This window comes from Periplaneta americana, chromosome 6, assembly GCF_040183065.1.
Source record: "Periplaneta americana isolate PAMFEO1 chromosome 6, P.americana_PAMFEO1_priV1, whole genome shotgun sequence".
NCBI classification, from domain to species: domain Eukaryota; kingdom Metazoa; phylum Arthropoda; class Insecta; order Blattodea; family Blattidae; genus Periplaneta; species Periplaneta americana.
Genome location: NC_091122.1, coordinates 162,187,110 through 162,202,120, shown reverse-complemented (window position 1 = coordinate 162,202,120; position 15,011 = coordinate 162,187,110).

Below are 15,011 nucleotides of genomic sequence, written 5' to 3'. Positions count from 1 at the left end.
CATTCCATTGTAAGATGTTTAGTTGATTCTGTACCATTAAAGTAGTTCCCGCCCGGAGATCCGATTGGGGGACTATTTTACCTCCGGATAATTTTACCTTAATGGTACTCATTTCATATAGTTTTACAAAGTTATACCAGTTAACTTACTCTCTATTATATGGATATGAATCATGGGTAATGAAGAAGAAAGATGTTAGACTCATTTAGGCTCTAGAAATGAAAATTGTAATTTTCCATTCTCGATTATACTCTTTTAATACTCATACAGAATGGGTGGTAACCTCTGCCCCTAAATGAAAGTGGTAATAGATCATGAGGAGAGATTTGAAAAATATAATAAGTTTTTTCTCTAATATTCACTGTTTTAGAGGAAACTGTTACGTTTCTATGAAGCATTTGGCAATATCACGGCTACTGTAATAACTGTACTAAACACGGCCTGCACTCATTACCTTCCTCTCCCCTCTCCTGTACTCAGTCGGTGATGTGCGACAGTGCGCTCCGTTGCAAGATTTATTTTAACGATTTTCGATATTATTCAAATTAAATTCATGGCTAAACAGTTTAATTTGTTGATTAAAGTTCTCGTTAACACTTTGTTAAAACCATAAAATTTACTTAGTCTTACGTTAAAAAGTGTTATAATTGTTAAAAAAGATATATACCTTCGACAGACAGCCCGTTTCGATGCTGTGTCACGTCATCCTCAGTGTCTCTTGAACCACTGGTGATCTTGACTCTACGATGTGCATTTGTCGATAGTAGGGGTGGGGGTGTGTTGTTCCTATGGTGGGGGCTGGCTGTTTGTGTGTTATGATGTATTATGACGTCGAATAATGTGTGTGTATTGAACTGCAATTGTGTGTTAAGTATATATTGTGGGTATGCTATTGTATTCTTATATATTTCGTACTGTTCTAGGATGTTTAATTGTGAACTTTTTGGTGTGATGTGTAAAATTTCCATATCTGTTTCTATATTATGCAATAGTTGCCCACATTTTTACATAGGGCAGACAGGAAGATCTTTTCACACAAGATATAATGAACATATTAAAGCTATAACCAAACCCTACATCACATCAAATTATGCAGATCACATTATCAACAATAATCATGACTACAATAATATAGAAACAGATATGGAAATTTTACACATCTCACCAAAAAGTTCACAATTAAACATCCTAGAACAATACGAAATATATAAGAATACAATAGCATACCCACAATATATACTTAACACACAATTGCAGTTCAATACACACACATTATTCGACGTCATAATACATCATAACACACAAACAACCAGCCCCCACCATAAGAGCAACACACCCCCACCCCTACCATCGACAAATGCACATCATAGAGTCAAGATCACCAGTGGTTCAAGGGACACTGAGGATGACGTGACATAGTGTCGAAACGGGCCGTCTGTCGAAGGTATATACCTTTTTTTAACAATTTTAACACTTTTTAACGTAAGACTAAGTAAATTTTATGAGTTTAATTTGCAAGAAAGAATTCAAGATATTAACTGTTCAGATTATTTTTAGCTATCTGCTTGTATAGCAATCAACCATTTCTCTCTGGCCATTGCCGCAATAGAGTGCTGCAAACATTGGGCAAAGACTATTTTTTTCCTGCTTAACCGTGCTTCATAGAAGGAAAAGTGTAATGAAAGTTTTGTTATATTTAACATGTAGAATCGTCTCTTAAATTTTGGTGCAGAGGTTGCCATTCACCCTATATATCACTAAAAAACTGTTAAATTATTTTATGCTCGACCATGCCGAAATGTAGTAATTATACACCTGGTAGCAGACCTTTAATGCATGTCATTAAAGTACACTTACTCATTAAAGGTCAGGTCTTTCAGCCAATGACGACTCAGGTTACAATTGTTCAGCCAATGACAGGTCAGCTTTCTACCGTTATAAAACCGCAAGTATCGATTATTCTCGGATATGCAATCGAAAGAGAATTAGCGAAAAGTCACGGAGGCTGGAAATCCAATACTGTCGCAGAAGGTTATGTTCTGTTACTATAATAATTAGCGTTAATTGTAAATAATATTCAAATAAATTCAATTTGTCATCTCGTTTTTCAATGTCGAATTCAATAATCAAGGTTATAATATTATAATATTATCAAGTTTAACGGGACTACATCAAGGTCAATGACATTATTGTTCCTCGGAAAAAATCAATACTTTTGCGTCTGCGCACATCTCACAATTCACGACCTAGAACAAGGTCACTTCCGATCTTGTCAAATACAAATAAAATGTATACATCTGAATACCAGTAATTTCAAGTTAGAAATATGGTCGAGCATAAAAAGTCGTATGAAACTCGCCTATAATGGTAATGAAGAAGCTCGTATGAAAATTATGAAACTCGCTTGCGCTCGTTTCATAAACATCCATACTCGATTCTTAATTATTACTATCATTATAGGCTCGTTGCATAATGCACTATTAATAAACAACTGCTTCACTATGTTAATGTTAAACTGTATTGGTATACGATATTGCCTTAATCGATCACTTCCTATGTAATATGCATCATCTTCTTACCTCACTATAATTCAGATGATTATGGGCACTACATTGAAACTAGTTAATTAAGGTAAAATATCAGCATAATTTAACAATAGCACAGTGAAGTACTGGTACTTGTTTTTTTACGCTTTACTGGAGAATTTGCACGGTAGTTTTGAACCGTGCTGTTACGGTTCCGACCAAATTTAACTAAATACACAATATTGCCAACATAAGAACATGACTTTGGTCTGTGGTGTCGTTAGAAGGAGAAATTTGTTTCTTTTTCTATCTCCTTCATTCTGAACATTACTGAGAGATAGCACCACTGTTACTCTCATCTATTTCAATGATTTTTCCCTGGACCATCAATTTGTTTCGACTACATTTCTATATAGAAGATTGAGACAGGTCTTACAACCGATCTCCAATTACTAACAGTTAAGTTATGGTCATCAAAATTGTGTGTTCATTTTATATCGAACTAAAATCTCTCTCGCATTTTATTTTGTTTCATCACGACCGAATGGGTTTATCTCTTCCGTATCGAGTTTCTAATCAGTCATGCATGGCCTTTATGACAGTTTTTGTTTCGTAATATTGATGAATAGTAATATAATTAAAGCGATGAAGAATTTCATGGCCCCTAATTTTTTTTTTTTCGTAAAAGGCTAGGTATTTTCTTTAGGCCACAAATAAAACTGCAACGCGGTCATAATTATGTACTTAACGCTTTGGTGAACATTAACCGGAAATTTACTTTCCGTTATTTAAATGATATTCCGTGAAACACACCTTTTTTTGCCCTTTATTTCTTCGTCATAACCTACTTTAATATCTTACTACATAAGCATTTTCTTTTAGTGCATTCAAAACATCGACGTTGTACTGCATAAACTTTGCACTTGACTAATGGAGTGATTTATTTAAGAATATAGTCGCGAACTTTACTACCACCATTTCGATTGTCTTCTGTTTGACATGGCTCGGTACGGCCCGGTGACTAGTGGCCAGCGAGTAACATTGACTATCAACATTGCTCTACCATGCATATTATCCAGTTGTTCCTTTTTTTTAAATAACTTAGTAGACCTTAAGTGAAATTTTTTAAGACCAGTTAAAGGCTGTACCAAATTAGACAGATTAGACAGAATTTTTTATGAACAAATTAGAAACGAATTAAATATATTCTTAATAAATGAAAAAATAGACCAATTCAAATAAAATTGGCAAAAACATTCCAACAGAATGGAAGAAAAAATAACTTCGAAAATAGCATTAGAATATAGACGTAAAGAGATAACAGACTTACAGATGATTATGACACTATTATTGTGTTTTGTTTCCCATCCCTTAAGAGTCAAATTCCAGAGATATCTACAATCTCAAATGAGACGATTCACTGAGAAATGTGTCTAAAAAGCAGGTTACTTTATCGTAGGGATCCCAAACATCCTGTTTCACCCAGGAAAGTCCCTTTTTTAGGAATTTTGTCTGGTGTTCCAACAAAGTCCAACTGGAAGACTTCTAGAGAATGAACAACATTCAGAGGAAAATATCCTGTGGAATATCTTTTTTGTGCAAGATCCCACACAGTGTCTACACATTGAAGAGTTTATATCTCACAAGTAAACGTTCTGATGGGGGGCAGATAAAAAAGTTAATTTTTTTCTTCCAAAATGTTAATAATGTTAAAAGAAGTGCTTGTACAAATTTTGGCCACTCGACCGCAATTACGAGGCCGTCCAGAACGTGATTTTCCTTGGGGTCGTTTATAGAAAAAAGCACAATTTCATGGAAATATTTATTGAAACAGATACAGCAATTGTTGCGCTATTTGTCAACATATCCCCCACTGGAATTGAGACATTTGTCATACCATGGGATCAATTTTTGTGTCGTAGAAGTCAGCCACCTCAGATCAGAACCATCATTTGACTGCGTCTGCACCTCTCTCTGTCGATCCCATGATATGAGAAATGTCTCAGTTCCAATGGAAAATATGTTGAAAAATAGCTCAACAATTGCTGTGTCCATTCTAATAAATTTGTCCAATGAAATTATGTTTTTTCTTTCTGTTAATGGCCCCTGGCGAATTAATTTTTTTACGGCCCTCGTAATTGCCATCGAGTGGCCAAAATTTGTATTAAGCACTTCTTTTGACATTATTAACATGGTGGAAGAAAAAAATTTAACTTTTTTATCTGCCCCCGTCAGAAAGTATGCTTGTCAGTCTATTTCGATTTCTGAATAGTCTCAATTTGGGGGAACAATTTCTATTATAGGCCTAATTCGTAGTTTTAATAAGACCAATTCGCATTTGTAGAGCTAAAAACCATTATTTTCCGATATGAATTAAAAATAAATCAACTCACTCAAATATCTTCAGCTGCTGTTTATTTATTTAATTTGCGTTAGCAACAATAGTGAAACAAATGAAACAAGAATTCCTGTGGAAATAATATAAATCCTTCCTGTCTTGAATAACCTCACAGTATATTTCATTTACATTGAAATAAATAATCATTCGTCACATGATATATTGATCCAGTATGTGCGATATACATCATCAAAAAGGATTTTTCTGTATAACATTGTATTTTACTACTATATTTTTGGGCAGTACATATGACCAAATTAATTTCTTGAACAACATGGCCTTATCCTTTTATAAATTTTATATGTTTGATATTCTAAAATACGTAACAATTTGTGGAGACTTTCAGTCTCGGTAAATATCAAGTAGTTCTTTTAAGAACAGATATTATAGTAAACAGAAGTACTTTGTTTCTCATGGTTATCAAAATATAACTCAATACTTTAAAAATGCTTAAATGGATATGTGCATCATTTTATAGGTATTGTACACTGGACATATGCTTGGGACCAAATGAAGAAGTGCCATTGATTATATACTGGGATCAAACCTAGGCAGTTTTTGTCCATTGTACATTTTGACCTACATGTATTTAAATGAATGAAATATAACATTTAGACTTCTAATCAAGGTGGTTTTTATTTTAACCCCTACAGTAACATCAAGCACGATAAGTGTAGTCCAAATATTACATACTTCAAGTTCAATATGTTTATGCTCCAATATAAATATAGCTTACTAACAATTGGCTTCTAGAGAACCCGTAGGTTCATTGCTCCCTCACATAAGCCCGCCATCAGTCCCAATCCTGAGCAAGGTTAATCTAGTCCGTAGCATTATATCCCACCTCCCTCAAATCCATTTTAATATTATCCTTCCATCTACATCTAGGCCTCCCCAAAGGTCTTTTTTCATCAGACCTTCCAACTAACACTCTATACGCATTTCTGAATTCATCCACACATGCAACATGCCCTGCCCATCCCAAACATCTGGATTTAATGTTCCTAATTATGTTATGTGAAGAATACAAAGTGTGCAGTTCTGCATTGTGAAACATTCTCCATTCTCCTGTAATTTCATCTTAACTCCAAATATTTTCCTAAGCACCTTATTCTCGAACACCTTTAACCTCTGCTCCTCTCTCAAAATGAAAGTACAAAATTCACAAACATACAGAACAATCAGTAATATAACTTTTGATCTAAAAGAGGGGTTGGAAAGCAATGGTGGATTGTTAATGTTTAGGTGAGGGGTTTGGACTTTTTCCATTGCTGGTTGTCACAATCAAAAAATCAAGACACAACGATCCCAACAATAGGTTTTTTCTCTTCCCTACTTCCTTCCACCTGAAGACGAAGGGAGAACCACCCTTCGAAACGTTGTGTTTTGATTTTTTGATTGTGACAACCAGCAATGGAAAAAGTCCAAACCCCTCACCTAAACATTAATATAACTTTTTTTTAAATTCTAACTTTCAGTTTTTTTTAAAGCAGATGACAAAATCTTCTCATCCGAATAATAGCAAGCATTTCCCATATTTATTCTGCGTTTAATTTCCTCCAGAGTGTCATTTATATCTGTTACTGTTTGAATTTCTTCATTTCTTCAAAGGATAAATTTCCAATTTTTACATTTCCACTTGGTACAATGTTCTAGTCACGAGACATAACCATATACTTTGTCTTTTCGATATTTACTTCCAAACCTATCTCATTACGTGCTTCAAGTAAAATTCCCGTGTTTTCCCTAATAGTTTGTGGATTTTCTCCCAACACATTCACGTCATCTGCATTAACAAGCAACTGATATAACCCATTAAATTTGAAGCCCTCTCTGTTTTCCTACATTTTTCTAATGTCATATTCTAGAGCAAAGTTAAAAAGTAAAGGTTATAGTGTATCTCCTTCCTTTAGCCCGCAGTGAATGAGACATATTTTAATCGAACTAGTTTCTTAGGAATATCAAATTCAATAATATAGGCCTAGCTATGAATTTAAAATTTTGAAGAAATGTACTTATGCAACAAGACATTATTTAAAATGCTGTCTGTAAGTCACACTTTCTAGCCATTTGTGGAAATTATTGTAAAATATGACCAATAGACACATTCATTGTCTTAATCTGCTCTTTGGGTAAGTGTGTGCTAACCAGTTTTAGCATATTTGTCTTTTTTTTTTCATAATTAAATTATCTCCAACTATGTTCAATTTAAAAAAAAAACAGTAAAAAATTCACCGATTTTCATTTGTTTCTTTATACACAAAAGCAGTTAATAATTAGGTATTACGTAGAAAATTTTAAGAAAAATATGCTTAATGTTATGAACTTTTTATGCAGTCTTATAGAAATACTGAAAATATACTCTTAAAAGCTTAAGCAGTAATAAGTGCAAACAAGATTTTACTACATTGGTACAAAACCGCAATAACCAATGTTGTTACAGTACGCAGAAAATGAAATCAGTTTATAAAAAGAAAAAGACAGAGCGTCATTTCAGTTTTTACTTTGGGGGAGAGGGGCCAAGATTTTTTTTTGGCTACATCGCGTGGCATACTGCCTCCCTATTTCCTCTGAAACAAACTGCTTTCCATACTGTAAACTGGGGTAAACTTTATACAAATCTGGCTTTCAGGTAGTAGCTCCCTGTAAAGCAGGTTTGAATAATTTCAAGGAAAAATTGTTCCGTGGCCGGGTATCGATCCCGGAACCATTCGCTTAGCGCGCGAACGCTCTTCCGACTGAGCTACCCCAGGAACTATACACGACACCGTCACAATTTTTTCCTTTGTATCCACACGACTTTACCATAAAAATGATTTAAACAATATCAGATGCACTGAAAATATTTTGAAGTTCACTATTTTTTTCTCCATTTCTAAAGTATTTTCTATTATGTCAAGTCACAAATAAAGCTGATATCATGGTTTAATTCTTTTAATGGGAAAGTTTACATTACATTTTCAGTTTCCGCACACTGACCTAGTTCTAACTTCTTATACTAGCTTACTTATAAAATATGTATATGGTATGGTATGGTTTATTCTCACTCAAACCTTTGGTCCTGCTGGCTCTTCACATTATAGTATTCGGGCCAGCAGTCCCTTCCATATATTACAACTTGCACAATACTCGATGTTAATGACCGACATCTCTTCAACATTTAATGTTCACACACTATATTTTTCTTGTTTGTTCACCACACTTCCTATATTTCTGTGTTTATTAAATATTCCTTCTTTCCCTCTACTCCTACCTTCTACTATTTCCTATTCCTAATAACAACGTAACAACTACTTTTTCTACTCAGTATTTTCACATTTAACATATCACTACAATCATTTTACTGTACTATAGTCTTAACTAAGCCTACCCTCTATTAATTGCTTTATATCTATCTATATTACTTTTTTGTCCTACTGATACCGATCTAGTCTAGTCCTACTTTTAGCTCCTCTACTCTTCCTATATTTACAATACGTCCTACTCATTCCTACTAATTACGTAACTCATCATGACCCTTCTCATACTTAAACACTATTCAGCCATATTCACTGCACCCTTAATTAATCCTTCATTCCACTGACACAACATTTCCTTAGATTATATGCTGGTTTATCCTTGCTGCTCTCCGCCTTATTTCCTCTAACTGCTCTATTTACCTTCTCAATACTTTCACTTCTTACCCCTAACCCCTCTTTCTTATCCCTATCGACTTTCTTTTGCACATTAACCTTTCCCAGCTGTTGGCTCACGTTGCCTTCATTTCTTTTCCTGACACCACACACGTCTACATTACCGCTCTTATTAGTTTGACACATTACACTCTTGTTGTGACCTTGTGGTGACGTCACTACAAATTTCTTCCTTACGTTCATGCCACTTTTCCCCTCTCGAATAAAATATGTATATGCATTTGCTATTAATGTGTTCTTATAGATTTTTACCAAATTCTGACGATTATAAATATGAGATTAAGTGCAAATATTTTAATTCCTGTAGTTTATTTGCCAGACATCAAGATCTTGATTATTTATTTTTTTTGTAAAGTCATTAAGGCTCATTAAGCAATATCAGTCTTTGTATATCTGCTAAGGGTTTAAGATTTCATAAAATTTTTATAACAGAAATTCTAAATCTCTCTCTCCGGTCTGCAGATGTATAAAATATGCAAATTTTCTTGGATTGAACTTGGATCCATTTAATGTGTAGTATATACTTTTTGGAGTTTTATGTCAGTTATTCATTTATGTTTTTTATTTAAATATGTATTATAATATTATTCGCGTCATTTTCTGTAACATTTGTATTTATTCATTTATATGATTCCATTCTTTCATTTTCAATTACTATTTTTTAGTAGGTTATTTTACTATGCTTTATCAACAGCTCAGGTTATTTAGCGTCTGAATGAGATGAAGGTGATAATGTCGGTGAAATGAGTCCGGAGTCCAGCACCGAAAGTTACCCAGCATTTGCTCATATTGGGTTGAGGGAAAACCCCGGAAAAAACCTCAACCAGGTAACTTGCCCCGACCGGGAATCGAATCCGGGCCACCTGGTTTCGCGGCCAGACGCGCTAGCCGTTACTCCACAGGTGTGGACTCATTATTTTTAATTGTCATTTTAATAATAAATTCCAATGTACTTTTATAGTAATTTATATCATTGTTAATGTTTTTGTAATGAATTATCTTGTGCTACACTGTTATTGGCCCCTGGCTGTTGTCTTACTCGTTGCACTAATGATTGCCGGCGGCCATTAGGCGAACTAAAGCATAAACACTGGATCGTATCGTATAACGCAGCGCCAGTGCCTCTCTCGAAATCGGCAATCATTCGTGCGAGTTATACAGCACATTAAATATTAGTAAGCAAATATTATTATTATTATTATTATTATTATTATTATTATTATTACTATTATTATTATCTGAACTGTAATTGGCCACTGGCTGTTGTACAGCACATTAAATAAATAAATAAAAAATAAAAAAATTATTATTTCCGAATTAAGAGCAGTTGGACTAACGTCAAGATCTCTTTTTCCGGCTTGCCCACCAGTTAATATTTCACACAATTCATCACGATTTCTGTACGTACTACATAGAACAAAAGTATAAAGAATATAACCGTACCTCTATAATATACTATTCCTCGTTGTAGATCTACATTATACAGTGAAACCTCTCCTTACGGACACCTTCAAGATACGGACAAATTTTTATGTCCCAACTGAAATAATATAGAAAGAATGATAAATTCAATTCTCGTTTACGGACACTCTCAGACACGGACACGGACAGCTATTTCACAGTTCTACAGCTTGCTTTACCTCCTGACTGCGGACAGAACTTTGATTTCCAATACCTAATGTGTTACAAAAATGGAAAATTTAGTTTTGAGAACTGTACAGAAATTCCTTAACATAAAAGAAGACAATAAGGGTCTCGTAGGCTACCACTAGCCCAGCTGGCTACCCCTTGTTAGCTGGAAGCGGGTGGATAAACAAAGTTATAAAATTTAACCTGTCTGATGGGTCCAAGGTTTCCGCGATCGTGAAATTGTATTCGACACATGATAGGGTTAGTAGGATTATTCTCTTCACTTCAATCAGTTGTTCTGTTTCGAGAGACATGGCACCTGAACGTAAAGGTTAAGTTGAAAACTGTAAATTACAGTACTGCATAACTGTAGACCTAGAATAAAATTGCGTGGGACAGTACTGTATTTTCCTTTTTTCGGTCTTTTCTACTATAGTTCAAAGTTGCAAAAAATTTACTGTAGTATACTGTATTTAGAATTAAACTACAGTAAGACATTTCATTCAAAGCATGAAGGGGTACATAATGCATATTATAAATTTACTGTTAGGTTGGGGAGCCTCCCTCCCAATAAAGGACACCTCCCAGATGCGGACAGATTGTTACGTCCCTTCGATGTCCCTAATTGAGAGGTTTCACTGTACTCACTTGTCAAAACATGGTAAATGTCATACTACACATTAGAAGGGTTATATCCCTGTAAGACACGAATAGTTTACAACAGATCCTGTGAACCAGGACTCAGCTTGAGCCTCATTCTATCCTAATTGCACAGAAAGTTCTGGAGAGTAGGCTACCAATAACTGCTACACTCGAATTTTATGATAAACACACGCACTTACCTTCAAGACGCGATACCTGCATCCACTGCCGTAGAATCAAAACACAAACAAGCACGAGGCTGCTATCATCTCATCACATCATGTCCTTCCGTTAGTCAATGATGAACTGATATGACGATCACATTAACAGCGCCCTCTAGCGGCAGATATGTTGATTCAATCCCTTATCGATATGCCGATCACATTTACAGCGCCATCTAGCGGTAGATACGTTGATTCAACCCCTTATCAATCACATAATATGTGTATCAGGATGTGATCAGGGGTTCAACGCTAGTGTCGAGATCGGGCAGTGTGAGGGATGAAAAAAAAAACAATGAAAATGTCCATCGCTGTGGAGTAAGGGTTAGCACAACTGACCATGAAACAAGCGGATTTGGGTTCAAATCCTGGTTGGTACAAGTTATCTGGTTGGGGCTTTTTCCAACTGAAGCAGAATTGCTAAGTAACTTTCGGTGTTGGACTTCCGATTCATTTCGCCATCATTAATTCACATAGGCTATCATTACCATCCATACCAGGAGTAGTATGGCACAATAAGCCTCAGGCTGCAGTGTAAGCCTTCGAGTCCCTCCACCGTAAAAGAGAGGGGGGGGGGGGAAGCATACAAAACTGTAATACAACTGATATTGAATTATGGAACTCTAATATAGTTCCTTTTTAATATTCCTTTTAAAGTACAGATGATAGTGATGGTGGTGGTGGTGGTGGGGGTGATCAAATTGCATGAGTAAGTGAAAGTACGGTAATTTGAGGAACAGCAGGGGATTTCCGCTCACTATGACACAGGAAAGATAGCTCTAATTTGAAGAAAATAAAGACAGGTATACTGACACAGAAAAGGTAGTTGTTATTTTTGAGGAAAATGTTAAATATAGGTGGTGTTCAGCAGTTTCCCATACTGTGACGTCACAAGCAGACGATACAGCTTACGGAAAAAGTTAAAATACGCATGCGCGGAATGTCACAAGGAGACGATCGCAAGCGCGCCAATTTGTATGTGATCTGTGTTCCTTGAGTTGTGTAAGTCTCACTCAACTTTTTCGATTTTATTGACATTTTAATATAGTTTCAGATTCAAACATACGTAAAAATGCAAAGCATCGACGAAGTAAAATAAACACGTACTGCTGTCCGCAAACGTCAGCACGAAGGCTGGAACAATACAGTATGAACATGGAACACTAAATAGATTTCAGTTAATCAAATACGCCAGTAATATGTAACATCCCTAGAGAAGTGAACAATATTTTTAAAGCGGTAACCATGGGACAAAGTTAAAAACTGTACGGCTAAAAACAGAAACAACATTTTTAATCACACCAATATGCCAGTCCTAAGTCCAGGAAAAGTGGGAAGGAATTTGTTGTTTTGTGTAAAATGTTGTATGATCTGCCTTTAAATATTTCGTGTCTTTTCCTCAAATTACAATGACACTTTGAAGGATTTTTCCTACCGTGCCTTCCGGAGTTCTGGGTTATGGTAAGAGCTTAGATTGAGATTTTGTAGTACCGATTTAATCTCATATTGTACCGGGTAGTAAATATAGACGATTCGCCAGTTCCCTTTGAATATATTCATTCTGCTGGATCACAGACGAGGCGACAATGACGCAACATCGTAGTATCCCGTCGCGGACTGGTGTTCAGAATTCCGTGACTTGAATCGCTGGTTCGTGTTGATTAGGAAACTTAAAATGAAACGATGCCTGGCTTCTCTATTTTTGTAGTAGAAGAAATCAACATATTATCATAACTATACGTGAATCACATCTTCACAATTTGATGATCTCCTGCATATCATTGGCCCTCATATACAAAAACATCCAATACGGGAGACATCCAGCAGAGCGTCTAAGCGTAACTTTGAAGTTAGGTTTCCCTAATAGTTGGTATCTCTCTTTAAGAACTTGGTTGCAAGGGATTTCCTATGTTCTCTCTCTTACGATTTTCGTATTGCAACTTTCACAATGTCTATTATAGTTTTAGAAACAAGTCCTGTAATCTGGGATAAATTGAAAAAACACCTCAGCGGAAATTCTCTGAGGAAAATTTCACGAAGGTGGAAGAAGAATATTTGAAATAATTAATGGCATTATTTACGGTTCACCTTTTATGTTACGGTTTGTTTACCTGAAATACACAATGTTTCCGTCTATGGCTCCCATGAAGTTCGGAAAATTTCATTTTTTTCCTAGGGTTATTCTTTGAGATATTTTAAACAAAAAAAAAAAAAATAAAACTGTTGTTTTCCTTTCTGCTTCATTTTCGAGATAAAAACTGTTTTATGTGAAACATTTCTTACAGTGTTTTGAAAAAACCATTGATTTAATTACCAATATGTTCAGTCAATTTAAGAGAGCAGTGTATTATGATAATAAATACGCAGAAATTTGATCTAACAAATTTAACGTTTTAAAATTCCTTTTCAGAAGAAAATGTACATTTGTTCAGATGAAATTTCTGCATATTTAAACGACAAAAACTATTTTTTTTTTAATCATGTACACTACTCTCTTAAATTGATTAAGGATATTGGGAATTAAGTTAATTCAATGGCTTTCCCAAAATAGACTATGAAATGTTTTACATAAAATAATTTTTTTTCTCGAAAATGAGGCAAAAACGAGCAAAATTGTATTAAACTTATTTTGTTTGAAATATCTCAAAGAATAACCTCTTGAAATTAATGACATTACCCACGGTTCACTCTGTATAATTCAGGGTGTCCTTTAACCAATTCTTTCAACATCTCATCTGAAAAAGTATTCAATATTGTTGCAGACGACGCCATCATAAAGAAAACACATAGCCTACGCATTCCGGTAATGTCGCGCGATAAAAGTTAACTCAATTTCAACCTTCGTCGCGTCGCGATCTGCGTCGTGACATCATGGAATTCTGATTTTCTATTGGGCCATAATTTATGTAATATCGCGTCGCGTGTGTCGCGTCATTGTAAACGAAGCACAGTGCATACACAGATACAAATGTTGCTTGTGCACACTGAATAATTTTTGACACTTTCTACCAGGGGCGGACGTAGGATTTTTTTTCGGAGAGGGATTTGAGGAGATAGTAAAAATGGAGTAAAGAGAAATAAGTTTATATAATAATAATAATAATAATAATAATAATAATAATAATAATAATAATAATAATAATAATAGTAATAATAATAATGGCTTTATTTAACCTGGCAGAGTTAAGGCCGTAAGGCCTTCTCTTACACTCAACCAGCTTACTCACAATTTGTTTCCGAGTCACAAACATTTACAAGTTGGCCTGAGTAGCGTGGTCGGTATAGCCTTCTGTGCTCAAAGTTGCGGGTTCTACCCCAACCCAGCTCGATGGCATTTAAGTGTGTTTAAATGCGACAGGCCTCATATCAGTCGATTTACTGGCATTAAAAGAAGTCCTGAGGGAAAAAATTCCGGCACACCGGCGACGCTGATATAACCTCGGCAATTGCGAGCGTTGTTAAATAAACCATAATCTTTTAATTTTAACATTTACAATGACTGCAATACAAAAACAATGGCAGAATGACATTTACAGAAGAAGGCGTCGAGGCTTCTTAGACATTTCATCCAGTACTTCATGAGCTTTTACTTCTACATTTTTATGTATATACATCAAGGCCAGTCCATTTAATCTGTCTGCTCCCATCATGCTCCTCAAGTAAGTCTTCAAATACCGCAAAGTTGAGAACGACCGTTTTGGTGTTGCTGTAGTTACAGGCAACGTGCAGAAAAGTTTCAGTGCCTTGCGAGTGCAGGGAAAAATAATTTCATTGCACCTGTTCAAAGATGATATAAAAACAGTACAGTAGATATTAGGTGAAGATTTTTCTGATCAAGGACATTTCTTCTCCACATCTTCAATTCATTGAAGAAAGACTCTGGTGATGCATCAACATCATAGGG